We start from the raw sequence: 15,802 nt of genomic DNA, 5'->3' as shown, positions 1-15,802 counted from the left end.
TGGTTGCCATAGTGACAACGTTTATAAGCAGGTGAAACTTTCTGAAGGATGATTTAGCGTTTTTACCATGACACTTTTTACCATGGCTGTGTGTTGTTAGCATGTGTGAATGTGTTATTAGCCTGTGTAAGTGTGTCCACAGGCGGGTTTGTTATGCAGCATGCTGCTGGGGGTTTGGTCCATGTCGGAGCTCCTCACCCAGGCAGGTCACGGCATGATCATAGACGGTGGGATAAATGTTGACGCCCACTGGGGCAGGAAACTGATGGCTACAGTGCAAAACAACAAGACTCTGAAGAAGAACTGTACTGAGCCAGCTGTACATGAATTTCCTGATGACTTTTTCACGAATTCTGAGCAGAAAAGTGGAGCAGTGCTATTGCATATCATAGCGGCTCTGCAGGGCTCCAGACTGCGCCTAAAATAGCCGCATTTGCGGCTAAAAATATTAATTTGCAACTGATATTTTTGCTGAGGTCGTCAATGGCAACCAATCAAATTTACACGTTATGATTATATAATTTTTACGTTATGTGTGTGTTCTGTGAACAGTAGCCTATCACATAATTTGTTGTGTTGACGTAATAAAATGAGATGCTGCACGTGAACATTTCACTGAGTTAGAGTGCCAAAATATGAATGAGCAAACCGAGAATCACCTTTCCGCGCCAGAAAAACTGTCAAAACGAAAAATATACGGGTTTTTTAAACAATCCTCATCGAGCACCAACGCTGATGACACACCTACTTGTAAAATCGCAGGCTCCAGCAGCTGTGCCACCACACCCGTGAGAGAGAACGACAGAGATACAGGAGATCATCTTTCCGTGTCAGTCAATGAGCATCGTGCCGAAAAACATTTCAAAGCTTCTTGGATTCGAGTTTTCATGGCTGATATGATCGCGAAACACGGAAAATGTTTTGTGACTTTTGTTCCAGAGCGGGCAAAGAAATAGCAGGGAAAACGGATTTCATTACAGGAACTAACCATTTCAAAAAAGAGACCGTGAGAAAACACGGCGATAGTCACAAGCATAAAAATGCTCGTGATCATGTTATCGTGAAGAGTGCTCCATATACTACAGCATTAGCACGTGCTAATACGTTTCTCACGCATGCGAACTGCGTGACGAAAAATTAATGGAAGGATCTAAAAATTAAGTTTAACGCAGCCTATATGATCGCATGTGAGGAGCTACCATTCACAAAATTTACCTCTCAGGTGTTACAATTGAAGAAAAACGGACTTGATGTGAGCAAAACGTACAACAGCAAAAAAAAAACGTGCTGAGTTTGTAGGATGCATTGCAGATGAGCTAAAAGAACATGCACTGACAGACGCCCATACAGCTAATTACATCTCCATTATCACTGACTGTGGCACAGACGTTTCTGGGAAAGACAATGTGATTGCATACTGCAGGCACATTTCTGCGGTTTATTGGTTCAGCTGAGCTTGAACACTGCCATGCACATGGAGTATTAGATAAAATAAAATGCTTGTTTAGTGATGCTAAACAAACTGATCATGATTGGTGGCAGAAGAAAATTACAGCCTTTGGAGCAGATGGGGCGGCCGTTAACATGGGTGTCTCAGGTGGTGTAGGTGCTCTTTTAAGAGAAGAAATAGGAGAGCACATTCTTTCCTTTCATTGTATGCCACATAGACTGGAATTAGCCATTCTGGAGGTTCAGAAGTCTGTTCCAATGATTGAAAAAGTCTATGACTTGCTACAGCTAGTATGGAAAACATACCATTTTAGAACCAAAAGCAAGCACGATTTGAAAGCCATCGATATGAAGTAAGACTGTGCCATACGAACACCTTCTGCAGTGAAAACCCAGCGCTGGTTGCCTCACATTTACCCGGCCCTTTCTGTTTTTCTTGCATCTGATGTCACTACAGACCAGGGTCAATATACAGCTGTGCACCTCCACATGCAACACCTTGCTGCCTCATCCAAAAACACTGAAATAAGAGGAAGAGCAAAGCACATCTCACAACAAATGGAAAAGTTGCCTTTTGTGGTGTTTTGTCACTTTCTCCATGACCTGTTTGGAGAAATCTTGAAGTTGAGTCTTATACTTTAGAAGAACTCCGTTATTCTTCCTCAGGCTATAGCAGCTATTGATTCCTGTGTTTGTACAATCAAGGGAATGAAGGACAAACCAGTGAGAAATGGAAAGTTGGAGGAATTTCTCAATTACACAAACTTAAATTCAGTTTCTCAGCATGATAATGTGGTGGAGCAGGACAAAGCTCAAAGAGAAAAACAGACCAGAAGGCAGACGAAAGCGGCCTCATCTGACTACACGGGCATTTCCTTTCAAAACATACCACTAAAAGGCTGTGATCTCCCAGGTTTCAATGAAGAACTAAACCACCTCATTGACAAAACTGTAGACATTACAGTTAAGGAACTTGAAAAGAGAAAAATGAAATTGACACACTGCCGAAATGGTATCGAGACATCTTGCTGAAAAATGGTTGTGACATCAGTGCTGTGCAGGCTGAATGGAGATTGCTGAAAGCTCTTGTAAAGGAAAGTTCTCAGATAAATCTTATTGCAGCTTGTGGGAAGTCCTACTTACTGTACAAAAGAGCCCTACTGCACAGATTTCCAGAACGTTTTGCATTTAGTTGAGATAATCCTTGTCCTACCAATTTCGGCTGCTCAGTGTGAACGTGGATTTTCAGCTCAAAACAGGATCAAATCTAAAGTACGCAATTCACTCCATGTGTCAACACTGGAAGATCTGATCAGGATCAGCACCGAAGGTCCATCACTTGAACAGTTTGATCTAGAATCATGTGTCAAACGCTGGCTTTCTGCAAAAAAGAAGAGGAGGCGGCCAAACTACACTCAGTGGCCAAGTAATGCCGAGATAATTATGGTCGGTGTCACTGGCTCGGATTCTGCATGAAGAGAAGTTCTTTTGCCTGTAGGGCCTACTGTATATAGTTTGTATGTTGGAAAAGACATTAAGTTCCCACATGAACTTCAGTTCCCAGAACATTCAAGATAAAAATGCTGAAACTGTAAAAGAGGGGAGATGTACACACAACACGATGAATAAAAGTAAGTAATTTAAAAAAATAAGTTTATTGTTATGTGGCTCTTAAAAAAATTATTTGGCGCCTGGTTTTTCCCCCTCTAGGAGCCAATGGCTCCTTAATTGATTTTTTTTTGTCTGGAGCCCTGGCTCTGTACATGTTTCTGGCACTGGCCATTGTGCTGTTGACGTGGTGGGCCGTGTTTTGGGACTCACTCTACTACATCCTGTCTGTTGTCGCACTGATTGTCTTTATCTATGATGAGAAGATGTATGGTGGGAAAGCTTGGTGTTGGTGGTCATGTATATGGGATACATTCTGATCATGAAATTTAACTCCACCATGCAGACTTTTTTCACTGGAAAAGGGAAGAATAATGTTGCTACTGGGAACGCAACAAGCAGACACGAGCTAGAGGACGTCAAACCTAGACCTACAATCGAGGCTCAGTGATCATGGTAGACGAGATCATCAATGCCAGTCCTCCGAATTATCATTTTCCCGAGGCTGGGCTTCGTGTCATGGTCACCAACCACATGGAACCCAAAACTCACCTGCGCATGGCTAGCCGTCTCTTTATTACAGAGAGGCAGAAACTGGTGCAGGGAGCCAAAGGCATTGAGGTGGTGTGTGTAATTATGTTGTTAGCATGTTTAAATGAGGTGTTAGCATGTTTAAATGTGTTGTTAGCGTGTGTGTGTTGTAAGCGTGTGTGAATGTGTTGTTAGCCTGTGTAAGTGTGTTGTTAGCGTGTTTAAATTTGTTATTATCAAGTGTAAGTGTGTTGTTATCGTGTTTACATTTGTTATTAGTGTTTAAATTTGTTATTAGCGTATGTAATTGTGTTTTTAGCGTGTGTGAATGTGTTGCTAAGATGTTTAAATTTGTTAGCGTGTTTAAATTTGTTGTTAGCGTATGTGAATGTGTTGTTAGTCTGTGTGAATGTGTTTCTAGCATGTTTAAATTTATTAGCTTGCGTGTGTAATTGTGTTTTTTGCCTGTGTAAATATGTTGTTAGTGTGTGTAAATTTGTTGTTAGCGTGTGTAAAAAAAAATTATGATGTGTTTTTAGCATGTGTAATGTTTTGTTATCGTGTTTTTAGCGTGTGTGATTTTTTTGTTATTGTGTGTATTTTTTTATCGTGTGTGGTTAGTAGGGATGAGCGAGTACAGCATTATCTGTATCTGTATCTGTATCTGTTAACCATATGAATTATCCGTATCCGTATCTGTACTCGGAGTGGGTGGGGACTAACCCGGAAGTAGGCGGGGCTTTAACAGGTAATAATTAATTTGTCATATTTATAACACTAGCTTACTACCTTTATGTTTTTATGAAATACAGCAAAAACGTGTCAGACACTCAGTGTCTGGTTACTGGTTAGAGACAGCTGAAGGTTTAAAAAAGAAAAAAAAATCTCCGACAGGCAGAGACGCAATGCGAGTTGTGTTCTACCAAGCAAGCACCACGTCTGAACGAACCCACGTTTACCAGAACTCTACTGGTTAGTAAGTACGTATTATTAACGTTACAACCTGAAGTAAAAAGCTGAAGAAACCCTAAACATTAACGGAAAAGACCGGCAAACCCGAGTGACTGAGGGAGAGACAGAGAGCTGTTGTGTGTGTGACTGTGAGTGAGCAGAGCGAGACACAGCAACACAATACATCTGTATGTGTGTAGGGGAGGGGCGCTGTGACTAGCCTATCACAGAACGCTGACACAATCAGCTACCCAATGATGATTTTCATTCAATCCGAGCACAGATATTGACTCGTATTACTCGTATAATACTCGTACTCGGCAGAAGTGCTTTATCCGTACCGGATACTCGTTTCAGCCGAGTATCCGGCTCATCTCTAGTGGTTAGCGTGTGTAATTTTGTTGGTAGCGTGTGTAACTATGTTGTCAACGTGTGTAAATGTGTAAGCGTGTGTAATTGTGTTGTTATCGTGTTTAAATTTGTTGTTAGCGTGTGTAATTGTGTTGTTAGCGTGTGTAATTGTGTTGTTAGCGTGTGTAATTGTGTTGTAAAACATTTCCAGGGTTTATCGCAGCACTTTGCAGTTTGGGCGGCCCACCTAAGCTGGGAAACCCTACCGCCTTAACTAGGTCGTCCAAAAAAAGAAAAAAAAATTCCGTTGCACAAAAGGCCGTCAAGTGCATCTCGTAGAATAGCGCGGACTCGCTTCACACCGTGAGCGGGCACGCACGCCTCACGGCCGAAATGAGAGAAACACGTGGTCCGTCACTGTCTGGAGGATAACTAGCTCGTTGATAAAACGCATGTCCATGAGAACTGTAAGTGGACTTATGTTTTGGGTTTATTTAAGCCTGTTATTGTATTAGTCTATAGTTCTTGCAAATTTAAAGTAAGTTAGCTGGTGGTTTTGTTGTTTGAGTTCTTCACCTGCTAGTTGGTTGCACATGCCTGTTGATTCGATATACTGTAATTGTTGAGCGCTCTTGCTCACATTATTTATGTGCATTATTTACATGCTACAGTAGTTACACTGAGTATAATACTGTTTGTTAAAATTGTTTGTTGTTAAGGCAAATTTTGAATGTTGATTTGCACTTTCTTATTTATTACTATATATTATTTAAATTCTATATTTAGTGTTAAATAAATAATTGTTAAATGTAGTACAGAGTCTCTGGTCTAGCTCTCAAAGAAGCGCCGTCCCTCCTCCCCCTCTGGCATTCCCATGGGAACTGAAATAATATGTTTTGGTGTGGGTAACTCTATTATGTATAAGTTATTTGTTTAAAAATTATATAACATTGATAACAGGGAGAAAAAAATTGTGAAAATTACAGTTATGGCAACACAGCACCAGTAAACTGGCCCTTGGACTTAAGATATTTCTTAATTTGGAGCTACCTTTGTTTGTGTGTGTGTGTGTGTATATATCACACATTCAGTACGGATGTAGAATACAGAAAATAAGGTGAAAAGCACTGGAGTTTTCTTTTGGGCTTTTCACACTTAAAAAAAACTTTTTTTCTTGACCAATCAGATCACACATTAGGGGAGAGAGAGGAAAGAAAAACACAAAAGATAAAGCACACTTGAAAGTGTGTCTGCTGTTGAAACAATTATGAGATATGAGATAATATTTGATGCTACAAGATTAAGAGAATAAAGTCATAAAAATAAAGTGTTTTAAGAACAAATTGTCAATATTTCAAGAATGAAAATAATATTTTGAGGAAAAATTGCGATATTACAAGAAAAAAAGTCTGGCGACTGAAGTCAGTGAGTCAGTACAGATGTTAAAAAATTTTATTAATCAGGCAAAAAATCTATAACTAGGTGTATAGATAAAAAGAACTAACTTAACACCGTGATGAAATAATGCGTAAACATTTCTCATGCTAAAATGTGACTTCATTCTTTAAATATTAGACATTCTTTAAAACCCACGCTATGTCCAAATTCTCTCTTTCTGTCTCGCTATAAACAGTACCTGAGATCAGAGTGTGTTCCAAATTGTATTTGAAACAGAAGACTCTGGTAGTCTATTTCAGGTATATTTTCCGAGGGTTGATCAGTGGCCACTTTTTTAGATAGGATTATCCACAGTTCCTTGTGTGAGGGTGGAGTTGAGTTTGTACCAGTTTCCTTCAACACATCTAAATGAAATAAATCTAGGGGACAGTAAATGACACGATATAGTAGACGTGATATGAAGAATAATGAATGAAAAAAAAGCTTGAATGCAGAGAGGAGTATGTTTACGGTGACGGTTATTACGTAATATCCCAGTACTAACCTAATAAACTCTTGCTACACACTCAAGAGTATGTATTTTCCTCACCAAATGAGCACATCATTATACTACATAGTAGAATTCAGCGATTTGGGATGTAGAATAATTTTTTTTTCCAGAGTTACAGAAACCCTTATTCCTGCTGCATTAACCAGAATCCAGAGCTAATGCTAGGCTTTGCTAGCTACATCATGCACGCTAGGATACGCTAAACACGTTGTTTGAGATTGTGGCAGTATTTGTATTATTTTTATTAGCACAAAGTGTGAAAGTGGTGTTAAAGAGGTGCTTTGAGTAATGAATGTAGACAGATAGCACAAAGACGAGTTTTTACAAAATGTACTTCATTGACCTGTGTGTCTGTGTTCCTCTACTGCCCTCTAGCATCAAGCACAATTACACTCATCACATCCAGCATTTTTATTTATTGTCATTTATTAAGCTGCAAATAAAAAGCGACCAGAACATTTGTTCTGGCAACAAGCAACAAGACACAGGCACAAAAAAACAGGAAATGGTTCAAAAATCTCTACTAAAATAACCATCTGCAGTCGGCAATTATAAAAAAGAAAAAAGAAAAAACTTTAAACTTCATTGTCTGTTGCAGTCTTTTGCCAGGAAGAAATGAAATATTCAGCAGATGTGAGAACCGGTCTTGATGAATCGGCTCTGAAAATAGAGCCTTTAATGCAATATAGAGAACAGAGCAGGAAGGAGAAGAGACTACAAGACGATAATATATGATGAAGGAAAAGGAAGAAGAACCCAAAAAAGAGCAGGAGTATATTATCACTAATCTAACAGAAGACACACACTAAACATACAGCATCTAGTGATCTGTGTGTAGTGTGTGTGTAGTGTGTGTGTAGTGTACGTGTAGTGTGTGTGAAGTGCATGTGTGTGTAGTGTGTCTGTGTAGTGTGTGTGTGAAGTGCATGTGTGTGTAGTCTGTGTGTAATGTGTGTATAAAATAATAATAAAATTAAGTGAAATAAAAACCAATTGGCCAAGTGTGTGTGCCTGTTACGTCCCCAGCTAGGCTAGGGCTGGGGGAATGGTGTGATGTGTGGAGGCAGCAAGGTTCAATTCCCAACCTCAGGGCTTTTAACAAGCACCAAAGGCAACTCAATATCAAAAACAAGTTCTTTTATTGTACAAATGTGGGAGGATTTCAAGGCTTCAAGAGGGGGCAAGGCCAAAATAACAGAAACCCTCTAACTATTAGAAAGAAACTAACTAGACAACAAAAGAAAACAAAACAAAATGTACAACAATAAACTAACTCCCTAACTAGATTAAACAAGAGAAAACATATTAATTTTTGTGTTATAAGCCTGTGTAAATTTGTAGTTAACCTGTATAAACTTGTTGTTAGCCTGTGTGAATGTGTAGTTAGTCTGTGTGAATGTGTTGTTACCGCTGTGTTTGATTTCAACGTCTTTAATTTTGTTATCGTGTGTGGTTAGCGCATTTAAATGTGCTGTTAGAATGTGGCTGAAACAGGTAGGATATAAGCCGCTGTCTGTGAGGTAAACTGCACTCACACACTTTTAAATAAACACAAAGACATGTGAGGAATAAAACAGCGTGTCATGATGTTATAGATAGTGAATCAGCAACCGGACGGTGTGACAGACAGAAGCAATTCCTGAAGTAACAACACTTTCTGAAGTGACGACACTTTTTGAGGTGACGACACTTTCTGAAGTGATGACACTTTTTGAGGTGACGACACTTTTTCAGGTGACGACACTTTCTGAAGTAACGACACTTTCTGAAGTAACGACATTTGATGTTGTGGTGGCATTTTTTATCTATATTTTAAAAAACACAGTCAGAAACAGAGTTGGTGGTAAAAGCAAAGAAGTAAAAATTATATTTATTTCCCATGAGCACTAGTGCAAGCTGGGAAAACTGGCTTTCCCATAGGAACTGAAATAAGATGTTTTGGAGTGGGTTCCTCTATTATGTAGAAGTTATTTGTTTAAAAATTATAAAACATTGATAACAGGGAGAAAAAAATGCGTGAAAATTACAGTTATGGCAACACAGCACCACTAAACTGACCCTTGGACTAATTTGGAGCTACCTTTGTGTGTGTGTGTGTGTGTGTGTATGTGTGTGTGTGTGTGTGTGGTAATCACACATTCAGTACGGATGTAGAATAACGTTAAAAAAAATAAGGTTAAAAGCACTGGAGTTTTCTTTTGGGCTTTTCACACTTAAAAAAAACTTTTTTTTCTTGACCAATCAGATCACACATTAGGGGAGAGAATAAAGTCATAAAAATTTAGTGTTTTAAGAACAAATTGGCAATAGTTCAAGAATGAAAAAAATATTTAGAGGAAAAAATTGCGATATTACGAGAAAAAAAGTCTGGTGACTGAATTCAGTGAGTCAGTACAGATGTCAAAGAAATTTATTATTCAGGAAAAAAATCTATAACTAGATTTATAGATTAAAAGGAGTCACTTATAACACTGTGATGAAATAATGCGTAAACATTTATCAAGCAAAAATGCGACTTCATTCTTTAAATATTACAGACTTATTCTTGGGGGGGGCACGGTGGCTTAGTGGTTAGCACGTTTGCCTCACACCTCCAGGGTTGGGGGTTCGATTCCCGCCTCCGCCTTGTGTGTGTGTGGAGTTTGCATGTTCTCCCTGTGCCTCGGGGGTTTCCTCCGGGTACTCCGGTTTCCTCCCCCGGTCCAAAGACATGCATGGTAGGTTGATTGGCATCTCTGGAAAATTGTCCGTAGTGTGTGATTGTGTGAGTGAAAGAGAGTGTGTGTGTGTGCCCTGTGATGGGTTGGCACTCTGTCCAGGGTGTATCCTGCCTTGATGCCCGATGAAGCCTGAGACAGGCACAGGCTCCCCGTGACCCGAGGTAGTTCGGATAAGCGGTAGAAAATGAGTGAGTGAGAGTGAGTGAGACTTATTCTTTAAAACCCACGCTATGTCCAAATTCTCTCTCTCTGTCTCGCTATAAACAGCACCTGAGATCAGAGAGTGTTCCAAATTGTATTTGAAACAGAAGACTCTGGTAGTCTAATATTCTAATATTTCAGGTATATTTTCCGAGGGTTGATCAGTGGCCACTTTTTTTTAGCTAGGATTACCCACAGATCCTTGTGTGAGGGTGGAGTTGAGTTTGTACCGGTTTGCTTCACCACATCTAAATGAAATGTGGGAAAAATAAATCTAGGGGCGGTAAATGACACGATATTGTAGATGTGATATGAGGAATAATGAACGAAGAAAAGCTTGAATGCAGAGAGGAGTATGTTTACGGTTTACATCTATCCAAGATGGCGCCGGTGAGGTCGGCTGCCGTCGCGACTGCTCCGGTTACATGTCGTCTTTTTTTTGTTTATTTTATATATTTATTTACTTAGAAACCGATTTATTTATACAAGATGGTCATCATTAGATATGACAGATCCACTCTTATATCTATTGGTGTACAATCCGGTCACCCTTCGCCGTTTTTAAACCCGGACCCATGCTGGCCGAGCAAGATCCTGAGGAGGAACGAAAGACGCGACCAGCACCGGCGTCCGCGAGGGAAACGAGCCGGTCTTGGTTCTGTCACATCAACACCCTGGTGAAGAAGGCTCGGCAGTGTCTGTACCATCTGAGATGCTTAAGGGACTCCAAACTTCCCTCTGAGGTGCTAAAGACTTGTGACTTACGATGAACGTACCATCCACAGCTCCTTGACCTGCAGGACATCTATAGCACATCCTCTGCCATCCCAACAATGGAACCTTTTCTTTGTTGCGTTCAGGGAAACGCTTCAGCTCCTTGAAAGCAAAAACAGAGAGAATAAGGAGACGTTTCTTCCCGCAGGCCATCCGGAGTTTAAACCAGGAAACACCCAGGATCTAGTACTGGATCTAGTACTGGACCTCTCTCTCCATCTTCACTGCACACCCTTTTTGCACACATTAACTCTGGACTGACACTTTAACTCTGGACTTGCACAGCACCGTGCCACTTTATACACTTTATACACACCGTACTGCACATGGACACTTTAAGGACAATAATTAAAACAATTTGCATTTATGTATAGACATTATTTTTCACATATATTTTCTTATTTTCCCTTTTTTTATATAGCTTATACTTTTTATTTATCTACCTCCTTTCGGTTTTATTTTTTATCCCTAATTGCATTCCTTTTAAACTCTTGCTACACACTCATATACATATGTATTTTCCTCACCAATTGAGCACATCATTATACTACATAGTAGAAGTCGGCGATTTGGGACGTAGGACTGCATTTTTTTCCAGAGTTACAGCAACCCTTATTCCTGTAGCATTAACCAGAATCCAGAGCTCATGCTAGGCTTTGCTAGCTACATCGTACATGCTAGGATACGTGAAACACTTTAGCACTAAGCAAGAGGTGCTTTGAGTGATGAACTTAGACGGATAGCAAAAAGACAAGTTTTTGCAAAATTTTCATTCCACCTTTGTATAAATTAATAACAAATGCTGCCATTTCATGATTTACTTTTTTCAATTAAGCATTTATATGATATAATTGTTACTCCTGTAGAATAATTTAACTAGAATGCCAAATTCTATAAAAATATCTTTTTTAATGTCTGAGCTTTTCGAGTATGAGCATGTGATTGTGTGTGTGATAAGATATACTCACTGCAAAAAAATGACAGAGTTAGACTAGCTCTTAATATATCTAGTCAAATTTTATTACTATTTTTTATTCAGATAACTGCACGCCAAATACAAGATAATAATAATAATTATTATTATTATTATTATTAATATTATTATTATTAATGTTCGTATTTTATTGGCAGATTCATTTGCTTACTTCTAGATGTTAAACAAAATAATCTGCCAATAGAACAAGAACATTTTAAGCTTAAAAACAGTAAAATGTGTCTACAAATAGTTTTAATCATCTTCAATTTGGTTTACTTTAATCTCTTAATAAGAAAAATTATTTTGATTAGATTTTTATAAAACTCACTGCTCACTAATTTCACCATTTTCTTAGGTATGAAGCTGTCAGGACTCTGCCCGGACTTTGGCCATGTGCCTTTTTGTTTATGTTCGGTGTTCACGTCCCTCATGTTTGGTAATTATTTGTATTATTTAATTGAGCCGCGTTGCCTTGTGCAGTGTGGAATCCTGTTGTCTTCATGTCTGGTTTTGTCTTTGTCCTGTTTTGTGTCTTTTAGTTATTAAATCCCTGTTTTTGTTAAGCTGTCCTGCATTTGGGTCCGTTTTTACCCCCGCGCCCCGTGACAGAAGGATTCCGCCAGACCAGGACTCTGCCCGGACTTTGGCCATGTGCTTTTTGTTTATGTTCTTTGTTCACGTGTCTGCCCTGCCCTTGTCTTTTCCTCCCCGCTTCTGCACCCCTGTCCCTCATGTGTCATGATTATCATTAGTATTTAGTTTTGTGCAGCCTTGTGCAGTGCGGAATCCTCTGTTGTCGTCATGTCTGGTTTTGTCTTTGTCCTGTTTCGTGTTTTTTTAATTAATAAATCCTGTTTCTGTTTAGCTGTCCTGCGTTTGGGTCCGTTTTTACCCCCACGCTTTGACAGAAGCAGAGAATGAGTTCAATGAGGCTGATTTAACTGTATTTAGGTGAAGAAGAATAAAAAATCATCACAAACCTTTTTCCAGTTTAAACAGGAAAAATGCCAAGGAGTCGTTTGGGTGGCAAAAGATTCGACTCTTCTTAATGAGCTGAGTCAAATGAATGGACACACTCTGTGATTCAATGAAAAGAAACACATCATCAAAAATGTATATAAAATAAATTCTTTGTCATTTATGTCACATTTGATTTAGTCATTTGTTGGACGTAACTGTAAATAATGAGAAGAGAAAGCAGATATCATGCATCAGCGTTCTGCTGCTTTTATTACTGATATTTTTTCTTTTTTAATGACCAGGAACAGATAGGTTTACTCTTCAATTAACAACATGAACAATTCTTTGTTTTTCCTTTCACACAATGATGAATTGCCATTATTGTATTCATTCACAATTTCAGATGCTCAACTTGAATACTCAGTGATATAATTTTCAATATTCAACCTACAGAGTCAAAGTACATGCATTGTTGTTAAACCACTGAAACAGTGCTCTCAAGTTTTGAAGACAGGTGAGAGTGACATTTCCAACCCCCAGCAAACACCCCCAAACCACCCCTGACACCAACCCAACACTGGGTTGAGAACGTACAAAAGACCGAAATGCGTGACAAAAGACCGAAATGCGTGACACTTGACAGCCCTGCTGAAATGAGAATGTTCAATTTAACTATTTCAATAAACATCTCATTAAACATTTGTTCTCTTTTCTTCATGTCATTACATACAAGAGTTTAACACACACTATTCAGAACTTACAGCACTTTTTTGTAAGATGGCAAAATGAATTATAATCAATATTTTCTTCCATCTTGTTACCTTTTGAATACACGTGGCTGCTGGTCGCCATTTTACACTCCTATGCAGCACATGCTGAAATACATCAATCAATTTAACTTATGCATTATGGATATGGATTTTCCTAACTTTATTTTAGCTCGATTTACTCTCTACCACGTTGTCTAAATCAAATAACAACAAATACTCGATTTTATCTACACAAACATCATTAATATTTTCTTATGAGACACTTACATGTGGATTTTAGTTGGATATTTGTTCTTAAAAAGTTTAACATACCTGTAAATAATGAAAAGAGAAAGCAGATATCATGCATCAGTACGGTGGCCGGGAAGTGCAAAACAAATTAACAAATCCGAAAACACATTAACAAATCCCAAAACAAATGAACAAATCCAAAAACACATTAACAAATCCCAAAACACATTAACAAATCCAAAAACACATTAACAAATCCGAAAACACATTAACAAATCCCAAAACACATTAACAAATCCCAAAACACATTAACAAATCCCAAAACACATTAACAAATCCAAAAACACATTAACAAATCCCAAAACAAATGAACAAATCCGAAAACACATTAACAAATCCCAAAACACATTAACAAATCCGAAAACACATTAACAAATCCCAAAACACATTAACAAATCCCAAAACAAATGAACAAATCCGAAAACACATTAACAAATCCCAAAACACATTAACAAATCCCAAAACACATTAACAAATCCCAAAACACATTAACAAATCCAAAAACACATTAACAAATCCCAAAACAAATGAACAAATCTGAAAACACATTAACAAATCCCAAAACACATTAACAAATCCGAAAACACATTAACAAATCCCAAAACACATTAACAAATCCCAAAACAAATGAACAAATCCCAAAACACATTAACAAATCCGAAAACACATTAACAAATCCAAAAACACATTAACAAATCCCAAAACAAATGAACAAATCCGAAAACACATTAACAAATCCCAAAACACATTAACAAATCCGAAACACATTAACAAATCCACAAACACATTAACAAATCCGAAAACACATTAACAAATCCAAAAACACATTAACAAATCCCAAAACACATTAACAAATCCAAAAAACTTCCAAATTCTATAAAATTTGGAAACTTACCATCATCGGACGAGACACCTTTCATTCACCTGTATATCTTTAATGACAGTCGTCTTGTCCAATGATCGGTCAGTTTCCATTCACAAACTATACCTACCGCTTCCGGGTTGTCTGAATCGGTGCACGAAACACATTAACAAATCAGAAAACACAACGACATTTCAGACAACCAGGAAGCAGTTGGTATAGTTTGTGATTGGACAAGACACCTGTCACTCAAGGTATACATGAGGTTCAACAGTCTGCCACAGGGAAAAGTTGGACTGGATGGATGGAATGGATTACTGTGGATTAATTCTGCTATTTTCTTATATTTAAATGGAGAACTTTACACATTACACGTAAGATTCCATGCCTGTATATCTTGAGTGACAGGTGTCTTGTCCAATGATCGGTAAGTTTCTATTCAAAAACGATACACTACAGTTTCCGGGTTGTCTGACTTGTCGTTGTGTTTTCAGATTTGTTAATTTGTATTCTGATTTGTTAATTTGTTTTCGGATTTGTTAATTTGTTTTGCACTTCCCGGCCACCGTAATATCTTGAGTGACAGGTGTCTTGTCCAATGATCGGTAAGTTTCTATTCAAAAATGATACACTACCGTTTCCGGGTTGTCTGACTTGTCGTTGTGTTTTCAGATTTGTTAATTTGTATTCTGATTTGCTAATTTGTTTTGGGATTTGTTAATGTGTTTTCGGATTTGTTAATGTGTTTTGGGATTTGTTAATTTGTTTTGGGCTTTGTTAATTTGTTTTGGGATTTGTTAATGTGTTTTGGGATTTGTTCATTTGTTTTGGGATTTGTTCATTTGTTTTGGGATTTGTTAATGTGTTTTGGGATTTGTTCATTTGTTTTGGGATTTGTTCATTTGTTTTGGGATTTGTTAATGTGTTTTGGGATTTGTTCATTTGTTTTCGGATTTGTTAATTTGTTTTCGGATTTGTTAATGTGTTTTGGGATTTGTTCATTTGTTTTCGGATTTGTTAATTTGTTTTCGGATTTGTTAATTTGTTTTCGGATTTGTTAATGTGTTTTGCACTTCTCGGCCACCTACATATCTTTAAAGAACCTTAGATGAGACAAAAAATATAGGGGTGTTTTTTTTTATTTTATTTTATTTTAACTAAGAGTCTCTCATTTCCAGCCCTCTACACATTTCTATGTTTTTCCTTTATTACCCACAATGCCTCTTGTGTTTATAATGATTTATAAACACCCGCTCTGGTGTTTATAATGATTTATAATCTCACTCTCTGGTGTTTATAATGATTTCTAATCACACTCTCTGGTGTTTATAATGATTTCTAATCACACTCTGTGGTGTTTATAATGATCTATAATAATACTCTCTGGTGTTTATAATGATTTATAATCAC

The sequence above is a fragment of the Tachysurus vachellii genome, chromosome 3, assembly GCF_030014155.1.
Source record: "Tachysurus vachellii isolate PV-2020 chromosome 3, HZAU_Pvac_v1, whole genome shotgun sequence".
Taxonomy (NCBI): Eukaryota; Metazoa; Chordata; class Actinopteri; order Siluriformes; family Bagridae; genus Tachysurus; species Tachysurus vachellii.
Note: the sequence above shows the minus strand (reverse complement) of the source record.